This window comes from Colias philodice, chromosome 11 (genome assembly GCF_061535455.1).
Source record: "Colias philodice isolate Cphi_HAF_F1 chromosome 11, ilColPhil1 Martin Lab GWU primary, whole genome shotgun sequence".
NCBI classification, from domain to species: Eukaryota; Metazoa; Arthropoda; class Insecta; order Lepidoptera; family Pieridae; genus Colias; species Colias philodice.
Genome location: NC_143096.1, coordinates 11245574 through 11264488, shown reverse-complemented (window position 1 = coordinate 11264488; position 18915 = coordinate 11245574). Strand labels below are relative to the sequence as shown.

Here is an 18915-nt window from a genome sequence, read left to right as displayed (position 1 = left end):
TTTGTCATATTGATTGGCATTGTAGAATTATGGCCATAAGTCGTGGTTACACTTATGTGTTGTTAAAGTTGTGGCAATAATTATTGGCATATCGCGGTAGTGTGGCCGTAGCATTACTAACAGTTGGATTTTAATATTTAAATACATATTATTGTTTCTAAATTATTTTATTATTATTTTAATATATTTTTTAGATTAGATTACGTATTTTAAATACCTATTTCTTATTAATTAAAATATATTTAAAAAAAAATACATAACTGTGAAATTGTCTATTCCCACTTTTTTCGTAATGTTTGCAATTATTTTTACTTCCGGAATAAAAGACCCCGCGCCCGCGCCAATTCTCTTCCATTAACATTTCGTCTGTTCACAGGGTAAGTCGATTTACATATTTTATTATTAATTAATTATTGGTCTCATATTGTACTTGGAGTGATTAATGATTTGAGTTTTATTGTTGTCTTTCTTTATACATTTTTCTTACTAACAATTAAATTTGTTACTTTAGGTAATTATTATAAAATATAAAAAGACTTCATTTCAATTCATGACGATTTATTCTTTTGTTTTTTTCAATGGTTTAATAAAAACAAGTGATGTCTGATTTTTAATGCTTTGTTTTTTTAAATAGTCATTTATCGTTTTCAGTAACTTCGAGATTCTACGTGACTTCGTGCCTCAACATGTTCCAAGCATCATCTAGCAACAATGGCGGCAACGCAGCGGCTATGGCGTGCATCGCTACCGGTAAGCTTTATTCAATTTATTAGGTTTAAAGTCAATTAATATGCCTACATATATATTTTCATAAGGCTCTGTTAGGTAGGTAATCAATCACTTTTATCTTTTTTTGTGCAAATTGAAATGTTCTGAATAAGTTGATACTTACCTACTTTTAATGCTTAATAACAAAGATTTTTTTTATAAAATTGGTATCTGATGTTTAACATCTTAATACCTACGTAATTACCGTTGTTGTCATGTGTGTCTATGTACTTACCTTATAGGTTACAGAATAAAGTCATTTTCTTTAACATAAAATAGAATAGAAGATAGTATTTTAAAATATATAATAATAAGTATAAATGTAGTAGGTAATAAGTCGGTAATATATTTTTTTCCTAATTTGTTGTACTTAAATCGAAATGCGCGGGAATCACGAACCGGCAACGCGCGCGACGAGCGGGCGCGCCGCGCGCCGCGGACGGCGTCGGTCGCCATTTTGTGTGATAGATATATTTATTATAAAAATAAATTAGATATTAGGTACTTAATTCATTAAAAATTGTAAATATCCTTAAAAAGTAAAAATATTATTAATTATTATAAATCATGAAATTGTCTCTGATCATTCAAACACATGTTAGGTATATCAATGTTCTGTATTTTAATTTTTAACGTATGTTATAAGGATACATACCTACCTATTTTCTTTTCAATGAAAGCTTTCTGCCAGTGAGTAGTTAAAATTGGTCCACCGCTTTAAAAATTTGTATGTAATTGAACGTATATTATATATTTTATTTTATATTTATTTATTTTTAACTTATCTGTGGGTATAGATAAAGTATTGATATTTTCGGTTTAATTTCAATTAATTATTCACATTCTTCACATTATGTAGCGAAGTTAATTAATTGAATAAGTAAGTAAATGTCAGAAAAAAGTTATTGTGGGTTATCCATAAGAGATAGACATAATATACATATTATATATAACCATCACGGACTTTTCTATAGACCTTTTCAATGTTTACAATACTTAGTATATTATTTTGATAAAACTCGTAGGGTTCAGCCTGCGTTTGCAATTTAATCCATCAGTCCTCGGAATCACAGACACAATAGAAAATCTATTGTGTCGCGCCCCGATCGGGGCTTACGGTGGTCAATGGGTTAAGCGGAAAAAATGCGTTTGATAAAATTATTTGCGACATCACATTAGAAACCTCAAAAATAACAGTACTTCTCCACTATTTAATGGATGTTATTATACACATAAACCTTCCTCTTAAATCACTCTTATCTACCTATAAAAAAAAACCGCATCAAAATCCGTTGCGTAGTTTCAAAGATTTAAGCATACAAAGGGACATAAGGAAATAGGGACAGAGAAAGCGACTTTGTTTAATACTATGTAGTGATAGTGATGTAGGTAGGTACTTACTTTCAACATTAAAGCGAGATTTATAAACCAGGTTTTAGAATTACATAGGAGACGGAAGGACGACTGAGTTGTATCATATACCTACTAGAGTCTAGAATTTTACTTGATAGGTAATGAGATTAATTTTAATTTGATATTACAAATATATAAGTTATATGTATACCTATACATGATTTAATAATTGCCAATAACAGTATGTAAACTATTTCCATAAAATAATAACATTCCATCATATTACGTAAGTACATAGTTTTGATAGGATTAAAATTAACATGATAAATAATTCTAGATATGTTTGATTATACGAGTATAATATTATACTGAAACGTAGATCGTCACGAATATTTTTTTTATAGATTGCGGGGTAAGGTAGAATGACGCCACATTTTCTATTCGTATTTCGTAACGAGCTTAGTATTTTTTTTAGAGTAGTTTCGACTCCTTTTTCATCTTGGATCTCATTCTCAACCCATATCTAATCGATTTAATATTTTTGTGTTACGAAATTTTAGAAATGAAGTAGTGATTTCACTAGGGATACTTTCTTTAACATATTTCATACGGATTTGTATTTTATAATCATAGGTACCTACAACGCATTATTCTTTGTTTGGGACATTTCAATTTGCTTAACAAATTATAAATAAATTGTGCGGCATTATATAAATATTATGTTACTTCTGACCTGATAAAATCTCATTCTGTTTTTATTATTATTTTAATCGGTCAAATTATTATTAAAGGGTCAACGCATCAAGCCGATCCCCGGTTTAAGGGTAACAACGCACAATGTGTCGCGATGGCAACATGCGCGGCTGTTTACTCTTCTATTCTAAATAGAGCCGTATTTTCTCAGGAAAATATTGACACTATTTTAGAATTTGGTGACATGTTATACATTCAAGTAAGACCACTTGGGGTTGCGCATAATCATCCTCATTTATATCCTGAAGAATTGCCTTCTGATATACGTGTAGGGACCTATTTGGCTAATATTAAATCGATGGCAGACAACGATAGTTGGATCGACAACGGACTGTTTCCCACATGTGACAGCGACATAGCCACTTACACTTTACAATTAAAATTAATCCTAAAAAATAAAATATTTCACACTGCACATAACGACTCCACACATAGCTACCTTTTCACCGGCGCTAATAATACGATATCTTTTTGGAGGTCAAATAATTCATATTTTATTTTTAATAGCCATAAAGTAGACGCGAATAATAAATACGTCCATAACTCGCATTCGGTAGGAGCCGCACGTCTCTTTCAGTGCAACAATTTAGATACTCTTGCAAAGTTTTTGTTTTGGAATCCGGCGTTTGGTAGTCAATATCAAATTCATAAAATAATTTTAAATAATTTTCATAGTGTAAATATTATTAATGAATTAGTTAGTGTAGACAACCAATTAGTTAATGTAGACGACCAATTAGTTATTGTAGACGACCCTAAATTGTCTAATTTAAAACCGATAGTTTTAGTTAATAAAGGTATACCCCCAAAATATGACCCTAAATTAAATTCCCTAAAACCAAAAGTTTTAATTCAAAATATTCGCGACCCTAAATTAACAACACTGACACCCGTTGTCTGCATAACAAAATTACCCGACGTTAGGATTGTAGGTAAAAATACTAAAAAACGCGGTAGACCGGTTAAATATAATAAATCTAAAGCACACAAACAAAACAATATAAACGAAGATTCGGATAGTTCATCAGTAAAATCAGTAGAAGTAGGACGTAAGAGGGGACGACCAGGTAGGCGATCTATAGATGCAGATTCTCATTTAAAAGCGGTCATAAAATATAATAAAAATCATCCCGAGGTTAATAGGCAGGCAGTTCAGAAGTATAACGAGATCAATCCCGAGGTTCATAGGCAGGCCAGTCAGAAGTTTAGTCAAAGTAATCCAGAAGTTAATAGGCAAGCGGTAGATAAGTACAATAAAATTAATCGAAATCTAGACGTTGAATTACGGAATTCAAACAATTTAATAGGTACAAAGAGTGGCGACGGCTTAACTATCGTCAAATTGTTTAGTTTTAAAAACATTTCATTATTAGATAGGGAAGCGTTTTTGTGTAGGCACTGTAATGCTAGATTGTTCTTTGAGGAAAAGAATCGTATCAAGTGGTGCTGTGGGGCTGGCGCTTATAACGTTCAAAATTTCCCGCCTTTAAATGAACCATTTTATAGCTTTCCTTCTTTTTTGCATAAGCCTAGGGCTTATAATAATTTATTTGCTTTTAGTGCTTTAGGCGTTTCACACGGATTTCAACATCCGACAACGGGGGTATCATTTTTAAAAATTCAAGGGAGGGTTTATCACAGAGTTTTCGATCTTGCGTACTCAGAAACTACTAACCCGGCTGGACTTTACATCTATGATAACAGTGAGCGAGAGAGCCTCGCTACAAATTTAAATTTAGATTTAACTGTCATTCGATCGATTACAAATTTCTTGCATAATCACAACCCTTATATAGAGTGCTTCAAGCGGCTGAGCCAAGAACCATCCGACCACGCACACCTCATTTTTGAGCACACCACACGACGCACACATGGCAACATTCTCGGTGATATGCCTTTAGGCAACGAGATTGCTGCCATTATAAGCAATGAGCAGGAACGTTACATTCCTCGCGCCATTGCAATCTGGAAAATTGGAGACAAAAAGCCTCACACAGTAGATATAATGCACCCCCTATATGAAACTTTTCAATATCCATTATTGTATCCGCACGGTAACCCTGGATGGTTTCCTAACAAAACGGACAATAATGGAGCAAAACTAACCCAGAACAAATATGTAAGATGTCTCCTTCTGAGCGAACCCCGTTTCAACGATTTTAATCGTTTGTCTGAAGAGTGGTTAGTTGATATGCAATGTAGGATTTTAGAAGAAAGACTTCGTTACCTGTATAACATCCAAAAAGGTAACACGGATAATGCTCTCCGTTCCGCTCCATTAAGAGAAGTAGAGTCAGTTTTACAGCAGATAAGTGTAGATGAGACTATTCGAGGAGAGGGTGGGGTTGTGCCTGGTAGAGTCTATTTGCCAAGTAGTTACACGGGGGGGCCTAGATATATGAAGCAAAAGTATATGGATGCTATGGCAGTAGTTAACAGATTAGGATTGCCATCTTTTCTTTTAACTTTAACTTGCAATCCCAAATGGCCTGAAATACAAAATTCAACAACAGGTCATCATAATACGCCATCAATTTGTGCTAGAGTTTTTAACATTAAATTGCAACAACTTTTGAGGGATCTACGCACAGGGGTTTGGTTTGGTAAAATTGTTTATATTTTATATGTAATAGAGTTCCAAAAACGGGGATTACCACACGCTCATATCTGTTTTGCAGTCGAGGGTGGTGGCCCCGTTCACGGTACTGATGTGGATAAATTTATTAGAGCAGATATTCCTGACGCTTCAGAAGTTGATGGAAAATTAAGAAAAGCTGTTTTAGATTACATGGTACATGGTCCATGCGGTCCGCCGCATAGGACAGATTTAAAATGTTGGGATAGTGAAAAAAAAAAATGTACAAGCTATTTCCCAAAACCAGAGACAGAAGTCACATATTGTAATGATAAAGGGTTTATTAACTTAAAGCGTAACAGTAAGAATACAGCCACTATTAAATACAGAGGGAGGGATGTAGAAATTAGTGATTTGTGGATAGTACCATACAACGCTGCACTTCTTCTTAGATATGATTGCCATTTAAATTTAGAATCAGTGTCCACTCGAACAGTCATTAAATATCTCTTTAAATATATGACCAAAGGTCCAGACGAGGCTCGAGTCGCCATTGTTCCAGATGAACTAAAAAATAACGAAATAGAACAGTACGTCACAAAACGATACATCGGTTCTGGTGAGGCTGCTTGGAGAGTTTTTGAGTTTGACGTCACGGGACGTGAGCCTACTGTAAAGATGTTAGACGTGCATTTAGAAAATCATCAATCAATTTTTTTTAAGGCGGGAAATGAAGCGCGTGCAGTTCAGAATTCGGATTCGGATCTCGTCACGTATTTTAATCGTCCCCTCGGTGAAGAATTCGATAGTTTAACATATTTAGATTTTTACGAGAGGTATATCGTTCATTCCAGCCGCCCCTCAACAAAAAATACAACCATTTATAATATGACCAACGGCAAATTTTTGACGAAAAGACAGAGGGGAGAAATAGTGACGCGTTTATTTTGGGTCGCGCCCAACAGAGGTGAACAATTTTATTTAAGATTACTGTTAGCTTTACACCCCTGCCGTAGTTACAGGGATCTTTATAACTTGGGTGGTCCAAATTGTAACACATTCCAGGAGGCCGCTAAAGCCGTTGGTATCGCCAACGATGAAGCCGAATACGAGATAGCTATGCAGGAAGCTTCATGTTTTTTGACCGGACCACGCCTGCGTAACTTTTTCGTATTATTGGCTGTTAACGGGGTAGCAGTAGCGACACTGTGGGAAAAATTTAAAAATGAGCTAGCTGAAGATATACTTAACCGCGTAAATAACGATCCGGATAGAGCGTACACCCAGGCCTTGGTTCAAATTGACCGTCTATTGCGAAAACATGGTTCGTGTTTGTTAGAGCAAGGTTTGCCTGACGCGCACGATGACACCACCGAACTAGGTCGTGAGAAGGCTCTACACGATGCAGACGGGTTACGCGAATTTGTGGATGTTTGGACGCCCAAGCTGTCTCATGACCAGCGGCAAGTGTTCGAATATGTGCAAAATTTGCTCACTGATCACGGTTTTCGCAATAGTAACGAAAGTGCTATTTATATAGACGGTCCGGCAGGCACTGGTAAAACGTTGCTATTAAATACGATAGCAGCGTACGTGAGGGGCGTACTCAACGGTGTAGTTTTATGCACAGCGAGTTCAGGTATTGCCGCGCAGAACTATGAGGGCGGTATGACTGCGCACAGTATGTTTAAGTATCCGTTAAGCGCTATTGACGATTTAGGCTATTGGTATGTAACAAACGGAACCCAGAGAGCTGAACTCATACTACACTCCGATTTAATCATTTACGACGAAGCGCCGATGGTACACAAGTACCTCATTCATTTGTTAGATAGGTCTTTGCAAGACTTGACAAAGTCTAATAAAAGTTTCGGGGGAAAGGTTATCATTTTTGCCGGAGATTTTCGTCAGATTCCGCCCGTAGTTACGAACGCCAAGTGTCATTCTGATATATTTAATGCGTCAGTTAAATCATCGCCCTTATGGCAGAGTTTAAAGACGTTTTCACTAACTACACCTCAGAGGTGTAGTGAAGATAGTGTTTTTTCCGATTTTTTACTTCAAATAGGTTCAAATAATTTGCCTTTACATTCGGTAAAGGTCGGTAGATCTTGTCAAAATTTAATAGACCTTTCACTTTTATCATTTACTACTGATTTAAATGAGTTAATTAATTTTGTTTTTTCGGATTTCCTTTTAGAAAACGAGCCAGAAGTTTGTATAGGTAGGGCCATTCTTTCCACTCACAATTCAAATATTAGAGAAATAAATAGGACTGTATTAGACCGTTTGCCAGGCGACCTTTTACATTTCTATTCAGTAGATAAAACGGCTACGGATGACACTGACGAATTGTATTTAGGCGTAGACGTGTTGAATAGTATGCACCCTAAAGGTATACCAGAACACGATCTCACTTTAAAAGTAGGATGTATTTGTATAATAATTCGTAACCTTAGTTTTTCAGATCATTTAGTTAATGGTACAAAAGTTATAATCGTAGCGACTTCACCTCGATTAATAACAGTTCGCAAACCGGGAATAGCCGAATTGTTTTTTATACCGCGAATCATGTTTAAAGCCCCCATTGATCATAATAGTCCAATAGAAATGTGTCGATTGCAATTTCCCCTTCAGGTGTGTTATGCAATGACCATTCATAAGAGTCAAGGTCAAACTATTAATAGGGTCGGCATAGATTTAAGATCGGACGTATTTAGTCACGGACAGTTGTACGTGGCATTAGGTCGCGTACGGGATAGGAACGATTTAATGCTTCTTGTACATAGGGAAAAATTAATCAACGGTAAACCTTACGTAAATAACGTCGTCATTCCACAGTTACTTTAGGGATTTCCCACCATGCATTACACTATTCACTTTGCTTGGTAGATTGACGAGTTACACTTGCAAGCATTACACACTCGGCTTCCTGGAATGAAATTGTTCACCTCCGTTCTATATCAGAAATCAATTATTAAAATCAAATCATGTTGCCAACGTTTACATTGTGCGTATTTTTTTATGAACTCTTATCATCACGACGCTAACATTAAAAAACGAATTGATTCTACGTTAAAGTTGAAACACTGTGTAACAAATTATTTGTATTAAAGTAAAATGCGAGAGCGAATGTATAAGTTTGTTATTGGTTTTAAGGTTGTATGCGCATTGTCGAGTATTTATATGTCAGTGGCGGTGACAGTAATTTATAAAATTGACTGAACTTTTCTTATATATAATAATGTTATAATGGATATGTAAAGTCATAGCAGCTGCTTGGTTCATAGGAATTTAAATGGATTTGAATGGACCTTATCGGCTCGGTGACAGGTGGAAATGCGTGTCGAGAGTCCTCTGCAAGGCGGTAGGTCGTGAGTTCCGGAGCCGGCGGCCGGCCGTGGGAGGCGCAGGAGCGACTCTGTCGCAGAGGTGAGTGCGGTGCCCTAAGTCGCTTTGCATTGGCGCTGCGTCGCGCCTGCAGTGATGGCGGTGACTAGATGTAGACAGTGTCGAAACAATAGAATATTACGATTGATAATGCGGGGCGTTTCTCTCAAGTTGTATGTATTAATATTTATATTACATCTCATATAATATGTCATAATTGTGCTAACCTAACCAAAATATTTGCGTATTTGAAAAAAAATGGACAGATCACGGATACACAAAATAAAAACAATTTTATGTTCCTATAAATAATTGTTATTTATTCTAAGTATCAAATTTGATAAATGTTGAGTGAATGTTATCACTATCATGTAAACAAAATTTAAATGGATATGATTATTAATATTATTTTATTAATATACCGAGAAATATTCACAAAACGAAAGATGTCGTTTACTTTAAAAGTCAAAGCAGTATCATGAAAGGTCGGGAACCTTCAGATGCTGGGAAATGTTACCCAGGCATTTTTTTTTCTTTTTCATATAAATCGCATTTTACTTTTCCAAAAAGCTGGTACATCTCAGTAAAATGAGTTTTCTTTCGATTTCTGTTGCTGCAAAGATTTCGTAGTGGGATTATGTTGTAGGCAATAAAAAGACAAAAAAAGCAAAACAGAATATTGTTCATTGACTATTAAATAAAAATAATCATATTTTTACATTTAAGTTGTGCTTTAAATTCAGTGATTTAACTTTATTTACCATGGTTATTTCCGAGATACCAAATTAGGCTTATTTTTCCGAAATTAACCGAATAGAAATAATATTTATTAACTATCAAATTATGTGGTAATATAAAATGTGCTAACCCTAAGCTTCTTTTGATGCTGAGCAATGTTGTAAAATATAGATCGCTACATTATTAGGTAATTTTGCCCATCATTGTAACTTTTGTTTAAAACAACCTTCAGTGGTAGTTATAATATTTCAAACGTTATTTAATGACATATTATGAGTAAAAGAAACCTGTGTTTTCGCCATCATGCACAAACTATCAACTTGAATTTTCACCATTTTTTTTTTCCGCGAAATGACACATGATATTCAATGAGTTACAACAAGTTGCTGATTTAAATTAGCGACACACACACTAGGCAGTGTTGACAGACAAATTAACCAACTATTTTACACCAAATACTTTGAATGTTGCCAAAGTATGAAGGTATTTTAACAATTTAAAAATTTGCATGAAGTGTTCTTCAAAGCAAAGCTGATGACCCATTGTACGCCAATGATCAAATTTTCAGTACCCAACCACTATATTAATTTACCTATGAATATTTTTTTAGTATTATTATTTATCAAAATACAATCTCGATGCCATAAAGCATTGGTAGCACATCTCGTCTCTCTTTGCTTGAAGTGTTCTTCAAAGCAAAGCTGATGATCCATTGTACGCCAATCATCACATTTTCAGTACCCAATCACTTTATTAATTTATCTATGAATATTTTATTAGTATTATTATTTATCAAAATAAAACTCGATGCCATAAAGCATTGGTATCACATCTCGTCTCTCTTTGCTTGAAGTGTTCTTCAAAGCAAAGCTGATGACCCATTGTACGCCAATCATCACATTTTCAGTACCCAACCACTATATTAATTTACCTATGAATATTTTTTTTAGTATTAATTTATTATTTATCAAAATACAAACTCGATACCATAAAGCATTGGTAGCACATCTTGTCTCTCTTTGCTTGAAGTGTTCTTCAAAGCAAAGCTGATGACCCATTGTACGCCAATCATCACATTTTCAGTACCCAATCACTTTATTAATTTATCTATGAATATTTTATTAGTATTATTATTTATCAAAATACAAACTCGATGCCATAAAGCATTGGTAGCACATCTTGTCTCTCTTTGCTTGAAGTGTTCTTCAAAGCAAAGCTGATGACCCATTGTACGCCAATCATCACATTTTCAGTACCCAATCACTTTATTAATTTATCTATGAATATTTTATTCGTATTATTATATATCAAACTACAAACTCGATGCCATAAAGCATTGGTATCACATCTCGTCTCTCTTTGCTTGAAGTGTTCTTCAAAGCAAAGCTGATGACCCATTGTACGCCAATCATCACATTTTCAGTACCCAACCACTATATTAATTTACCTATGAATATTTTTTTTAGTATTAATTTATTATTTATCAAAATACAAACTCGATACCATAAAGCATTGGTAGCACATCTTGTCTCTCTTTGCTTGAAGTGTTCTTCAAAGCAAAGCTGATGACCCATTGTACGCCAATCATCACATTTTCAGTACCCAACTACTTTATTAATTTATCTATGAATATTTTATTAGTATTAATTTATTATTTATCTACTGAATGAACTATATACTGAAGCCCTATGCTTCTTGAGGAGATAAAGGAACAATCATCAACATTATTTTATTATAAGTATCGAAATATAAACTTAGCACCATAAAACATAAGAGGTACATCTTGTCTCCTCTTTTCTATTCAAAGCAAAGCTTATGATTGGGTATAATAATATACAACATTTTCAGTACTTAAATTGTAAATTATACCCGAATCCTCATAAATTGAAACTTTGATTACAGATTATATATTATAATAATCACACCTGCGCAAAGCATGCATATGCATTTACGAGTATTTTATATAAAAAATATTTTAACAAGAATATGGTTATTCATCACATCGAATAAATTCAAGCGTTTGTTACTAACGTAAATAAAATAAAGGGTGGCAGTTTCACTTCTTAGATTATTTCGTATGTCTTTAATTTGCATAAATTAAAATGTATTTTTAAGGATTCTATTTAAAACGGCAAATTGTTTAATAGCTACCAAAAAAAATACATAAAAAATATCAGAAAAAAGAAATATACAAAAAAAACACACACAAAAAAGAACAAAAACAAAAAAAAATCAGAAAAAAAAGTATACAAAAAAGACAAAAAAAAAAAACACAAAAAAGAACAAAAAAAAACGAAAAATAATAATGATAGAACATCAAGAATATATTTGCCGCATCAACGAAACAAGAAACAAATACTGGAATTACATACGTTATCTAATTAAAATAGCCATTTTACTATTATAGAAAGCAATGAAAACATTGGTCAGACGCAATAGCCAAACAAACATGAGTGACATGATGACTTTTTCTCACTCCAAAAATGTCTCGAAGCTGACAAAAGAAATTTTCTGTTCACCAAAGGAAACGTCGTAAGTGGACAAAATCCTTGATAAAAGCCATTGTAATCAAAACATAAGAAAATTGACTATCACAGTGAAAGTTCACGGTAAATATAATATATTATGTAATTAAAAAAAATGGCATTATGATCCAGTTGCCGTCGTATGTGAGGTCACAAAGTTTTGGAACTAAACTGAAGTGCAAATTATAACCGAACGAACATGAAACTAAAATCCTAATATTAACAACATCAAATACAACACTGAAGGCTATGCTTTTATGATTGATTTGTATGATAATATTTTCTGAAACGACATCCAAACAAGAACATGAATTCTATCCGGTTGCTGATCGCACTCGCTGGGCTTCCCAAAAGGGTCTCACCCGGTGGGGTTGATCGCACGGATCCTGCAAGCGAGTGGAGTTAATGAATTTTAATTTACATAAAAATACTTGACTGTATTCAGTATTGAAGTATGCTGGAATAGTTCGATATATATGTGAATAGCGTATATTTAGTAATTCCAGTATTTTGAATCACCTCAATCAAGCAAGATCAAGATTTATTTTATAATTAAGTATAAAAAAATGTATTCGTATAAATTTATTCTTTTATCTCGTTTTAAATGAAACTAAAGTTTAAAACAAATGTTGGTTGTCGATTATTATGTACTTATGAAAAAAAATATATTAACATACACGTTACGTTGTCAACAGTTATTTTAAAATAAATTAAAGTTATAATATTGTAATTCGTATTGCAAAAATAAAAACTTTCTTCCTTACTTTTACTCTGCCTTCTCTTCTTCGAGAGAAACTTTATTGAATTAAAGTATCAGGCAACTCTTCTATTTTTTCGCTATACCTTCTTATGTAACTCGCCCTTTTCGTTTCGTGTTATTTAATTACACCACTGTGCCTATTCTTCTTTCTCTTCTTTATATCTTCTCTAAATTCTTCTTAATACGTTATAGTTTATACTTTATACCTATAGGTATGTAATTTAAAAAAAGTCTACGTTAACCTGTAATATTAAGAACTCATTGTATATAAAGTACATACTATCATTATGTAAAATACATTTTATCTTAATGTACCTAATGTTGGAATACAGCTGGTCGACTGGTTATTTATTTTGTAATTTGAAACATTTCATTGCTTGCTTGCTTAAAATAATTAAAGTGACTATGTAGTAAGTACGGTTATCGTACAAACTCCAAACCTAAATCGAGAACTGAAGAATTGTTATACTAAGTACAATCAATTGCTTTTTTCACATGCATATAATATATCTATAAAATATAATTTTAGTTTTTATTAGATACATAAGTAGAACATTTATGTTTACGTATCACCTATAAGTTTTTGTTATTTACAATATTTTATTAAGACAATGTAAAATGTATGAAATACTCTAAGAGTTGAAAACATCTTTTGTTAGTATGATAACCATATTCTTGAATATTTTCCAACGCAAAAAAAAAAACTACATTATCAAAAACAATTAATCAATATCATAATTACTTCGAAAATGCATAGTGTCTTATTGTGATTTTTTTACCAAGGATATCTTTGCCCGAAGATCAATTCATAAGTCAATTTTTAAATTGCAAAAATACCTTCATACTTTGGCAACATTCAAAGTATTTGGTGTAAAATAGTTGGTTAATTTGTCTGTCAACACTGCCTATTGTGTGTGTCGCTAATTTAAATCAGCAACTTGTTGTAACTCATTGAATATCATGTGTCATTTCGCGGGAAAAAAAAAATGGTGAAAATTCAAGTTGATAGTTTGTGCATGATGGCGAAAACACAGGTTTCTTTTACTCATAATATGTCATTAAATAACGTTTGAAATATTATAACTACCACTGAAGGTTGTTTTAAACAAAAGTTACAATGATGGGCAAAATTACCTAATAATGTAGCGATCTATATTTTACAACATTGATCAGCATCAAAAGAAGCTTAGGGTTAGCACATTTTATATTACCACATAATTTGATAGTTAATAAATATTATTTCTATTCGGTTAATTTCGGAAAAATAAGCCTAATTTGGTATCTCGGAAATAACCATGGTAAATAAAGTTAAATCACTGAATTTTAAGCACAACTTAAATGTAAAAATATAATTATTTTTATTTAATAGTTAATGAACGATATTCTGTTTTGTTTTTTTTGTCTTTTTATTGCCTACAACATAATCCCACTACGAAATCTTTGCAGCAAAAGAAATCGAAAGAATGCTCATTTTACTGAGATGTACCAGCTTTTTGGAAAAGTAAAATGCGATTTATATGAAAAAGAGAAAAAAAAATGCCTGGGTAACATTTCCCAGCCTCTGAAGGTTCCCGACCTTTCATGATACTGCTTTGACTTTTAAAGTAAACGACATCTTTCGTTTTGTGAATATACCACGGTATATTAATAAAATAATATTAATAAACATGTCCATTTAAATTTTGTTTACATGATAGTGATAACATTCACTCAACAATTACGTTTTACATCTCACTACGACAACATATTGGCTGCATCATATCGATCGCTTGGCTTCATCCTACGGTGCTCCAAAGAATTCAAGGATCCTAAAACAGCGCTTGTACTTTACAACAACTTCGTTCGTAGTCGTCTGGAGTATTGTTGTACAGTCTGGAACCCATCTTATCAAACGCATATAAATCGGATCGAGCGTTTACAAAAATTACTGGTCCGTTGACTAGCATTCAGAACTGGAATTGGTAAAACCTGCACAAGTTATCTGGACAGACTCAATAAGATAGAGAAGATAATATCAAGATGTTGAGCTTAAAAACTCGACGTACAATGTTAGATATATTTTTCTTATATAAATAATAAAATAATTAATAATAGTATTGATTCTTCTGAATTATTGGGCAGAATATGTATTAATGTCCCCGCCAGGATCCCTCGATATCCCTGCGCTATACTCAGAACTCCTCCATTTCGAACAAACTTAGGGAAGCATTCCCCAATAGTTAGACTTACCCATGAGTACAACGTTGTTGCAGCAAAGTCGCGTGAAATTGATATATTTCACAATTCACTTGCGGTATTCAAGCGTATTCTTAATAAAACATGTCGATAAGTACCATACTATTAACAATAAATAAAGTGTAAATATGTAATAATAATAATAGTAGTCAACATTAGTTTTTTAATTAGTAATTAGTAATATTAGTAAAAACGATATTATTGCAAATTTGTTTTGGATCTACTTTGGTAAATTATTACATATTTGTTTTTTTGTATTTCCTGCATCAGAAATTGTATTTCATTTTTTCATTAAAATAACATGATATTGTTATCCGTTTTAAATATATGATTGTTGTAATTTCCTATAAGTAAAGAAACATATACCTACTTATTGTTATTATACGATAAGCTATTTTAGTATTAAGAGTTTATAAATTATGTTTTCTTTGTTGGAAATTCTTAATAAAAATAAAAACATTTATCAAATTTGATATTTATTTTAAATAACAATTATTTATAGGAACATAAAATTGTTTTTATTTTGTGTATCCGTGATCTTTCCATTTTTTTTTCAAATACGCAAATATTTTGGTTAGGTTAGCACAATTATGACATATTATAATATGAGATGTAATATAAATATTAATACATATAACTTGAGAGAAACGCCCCGCATTATCAATCGTAATATTCTATTGTTTCGACACTGTCTACATCTAGCCACCGCCATCACTGCAGGCGCGACGCAGCGCCAATGCAAAGCGACTTAGGGCACCGCACTCACCTCTGCGACAGAGCCGCTCCTGCGCCCGCCGCGGCGCGCGCCGGCCCGGCCACGTCTCGCCGCCAAGCGAGGCCGCTCGCGCGCAGCTCCGCCCGACACCGGCCCGGTACCGTCCGCGGATCCATTCCTTCCGTTGGACTAAAAGCGCCCGCTATCGTCTTTCATGATCCATCGTTATTCTATATTCGAAGGGCTATCATTTCATTTTTATAAATTGCATCACGTCCGACGTATATTTACAGTACAACGCGCTACATCATTACTTCTAATATCGTACTTTTACATTCGCTGAGCGCATTTTACAGTAATATTTAAATATTTTGTCTCGCTATGCTTCAATTTTCTATGTAGATCAATCAATTTTGTTTTTTAACATAAACTTACATGCACAACACAAACTATATTTTTGTGTACATAAAATCAATTAAGTTTAGTTTATAGGTATATAGACTAGAGTAAACTAGAGTAAATTAATTTAGATCGTGTAAATTATTGATGTAGAATGTAGATATTTTATTCATACATTTTATTTACGTGTATAGGTATACAAGTATGTATTTTTGATAGAATCATGGTTATATTTATTTAATTTTATTTTATTACACGCATAACGCTTTACTTAAACACGTGTCAATCATATACACACTTTACATTTTTTATTTCTTTTATAGTTAAGTATAATAGTAGTAATTAGTGTATATCGAGTACTTAGACGGTAGTTAGGTAACTCCGCCTGTGTTTGAGGGTGAATAGAATAAATTTTATGAGATTATTTTATTCTACCTCATCGCAGCCAGTCCCAAGCCTGGATAAAGGAGGAGGTGGTAGTTTTGCATTAATACAGAAAGTTTCAGATATAATTTGCTCAGTATGATGTGAAACACCTCGCTGCCAGTCAAAAAAATTGAAAACAGTGTTCCTTTTTGCGGATATTTGTCATAGGTTTATATTATCTTTTATAATCTTCTTATTATCTTTCTAAATTTATGATACAACTTATATAATATTTCATATATTTCATATTTTCCAGATCGCAGAAGACGGACAAACAACACAAAAGAATAGGTTTAATATGACAACATTAAATCACAAGTTAAGTATATTATATTTGTTTGGCATAATTCCCTGTTTGTCTAAAAAGGAGCATTAAAAAAACATAATATCTTGATTAAGTTTAGATAACAAAAGTATGGATGCAAAACTCTCAATAAATTTAAAAAAAGTGTATTAAAACGTTTAAAATTATTGCCAGTGATAAAAAATGAGGATAATCAAATATTTTATAAATGTGTTTTTTTTTTTTTTCAGAAACGCCACAATTGATTCCCAGTAGAAATAGGAAAATATAAAAGACCAGTTTCATCCATAGGAAGAAAGATACTACTTATTTTACCAATAAAAGGACTTGAGGGCAAAATATTTTACATTACATATAAAGTTTTGATGAGAAAAAATATCAAGTTAAGTACATAATATATTTATTGACCTAATTCCTGTTTGTGAAACATTTAAACTGCATAAATGTAATAAATAACACATCATGATTAAATTTACATTTTAATCGACTTCGAAATTGGACTTATTCTCTTTTTCGCGTTGTTACATCATAATTTTTCACTGAGAAAACCGATTTTGAGAATTCTTTTTTTTTTATTTGAAAGCTGCCTGCAATGTGGTGGTCCCAATTATTTGATTTAGTTTTGACAAATTGAAGGTTTTCATTAAATGTGGATTTTTTTTTTCAGAAATGCCATAAATTACTCTATAACATAAAGACAGTTTCATCAGGAGGAGGAATGACACAACCAATAAAAGGAATAATTGAAGTCAAAATATTGTACATATATAAAACAGGCTTTGTATCAGTACAAAATGGAATCACCAGTTAAGTATGTTAATTATATTTTTGGCCTAATTTTTGTTTATGAAACGATCAAACTACATAAAGTACCTATTGATCAAAAATAGTTTCCTCAATGCAACCTCTGTTACTATTAGAACAAAATATATTTTTTTATAAATTTATACTATTAACTATATTTGTTGTTAAAATACATTAAAATCTTTAATTTCTAACTATAAAACTCTCGTCACAAACAATAAGTTTTATAATAAACATCGCTGTTAAAAACCAAAGTTGTGACTTTCAAGAATTCATATATATATATATATATATCTATTCATAAATTGAATTTCAATCTAATCTTTATTATGGACTATTCTTGATTTTTGATTGATACTCATACTCATGCATGTGAAAAAGGATAACAAAAATATGTATTCATATTTTAAACAATTTCAGCCAGACGCGCCAGGTGCTCAAAGCAGCGTCACTAAGAAGAAACACGTGAAAGCACGAAACAGACCACCATCGTGCTCCGTGGCTTTATCCGCATTGTTACGCTCCTTATTGGTCTTAGCAAGATGTTATATTATATGTTTAGCCTTTAATATGTTGATCCGACCTGTTTTTATAATATTTATTCAAAATTTTAAGTTTATCCATGCACTACTGTTTACGTCTAGCCCGGGGTAGCATATTTTTTGCTTCGATTATTATTTTGTAAATCGCACCCAAAAAATATTCAAGTGTATTTTCCTACGTTTTTTTTATGTATAGATTTTATTTAAATTGTATGAAAAAATGTATTACTGTTACCATTAGTTGAATAATATAGTCATGTTAATAAAACCATTTTAGTTTCAATTATTGTTGTTTTATTCGCAATTCAAAAATAATTATTATTATTGATTTTATGAAACTATATTTTGATATAATATGTAAATAATCTATGAAGATAGCTGTTTTATTATTGAAATAATTAAAGTTTTGATTAGATAAATTGCCTATCATCTACTACACAAGACAATGTTTAGTACTTATTACCTACTTAAAATTAGCTTTTTCTTATGCCATTTACTTAATGATCTAAGTATGCCATAGAAACACATAGAAATGAACTACTAAAATCATTATTCACATGTTCGATTCAATAAACAGTGTATGAAGAACTTAACAAATTAATCATTGCAAACCGACAGATGGAACTGA

The 18915-nt window shown here is 32.4% G+C and overlaps 1 long non-coding RNA gene across 4 annotated transcripts; it reads left to right on the top strand.

Annotated features, from left to right (window-relative positions):
- Positions 1 to 308: 308 nt before the first annotated feature.
- On the top strand, positions 309 to 18432 carry LOC149484887 (uncharacterized). Of its 4 annotated transcripts, XR_016316324.1 has the most exons (6): positions 355 to 377; positions 652 to 750; positions 16894 to 16955; positions 17172 to 17323; positions 17609 to 17752; positions 18166 to 18432. It is a non-coding gene; the product is annotated as an uncharacterized LOC149484887 (long non-coding RNA). The 4 variants fall into 4 exon arrangements; XR_016316323.1 differs by having other exon boundaries at positions 309 to 377; positions 17172 to 17752; XR_016316326.1 differs by lacking the exons at positions 355 to 377; positions 652 to 750 and adding an exon at positions 1253 to 1269 and having other exon boundaries at positions 17172 to 17752.
- The last annotated feature ends 483 nt before the right edge of the window (positions 18433 to 18915 follow it).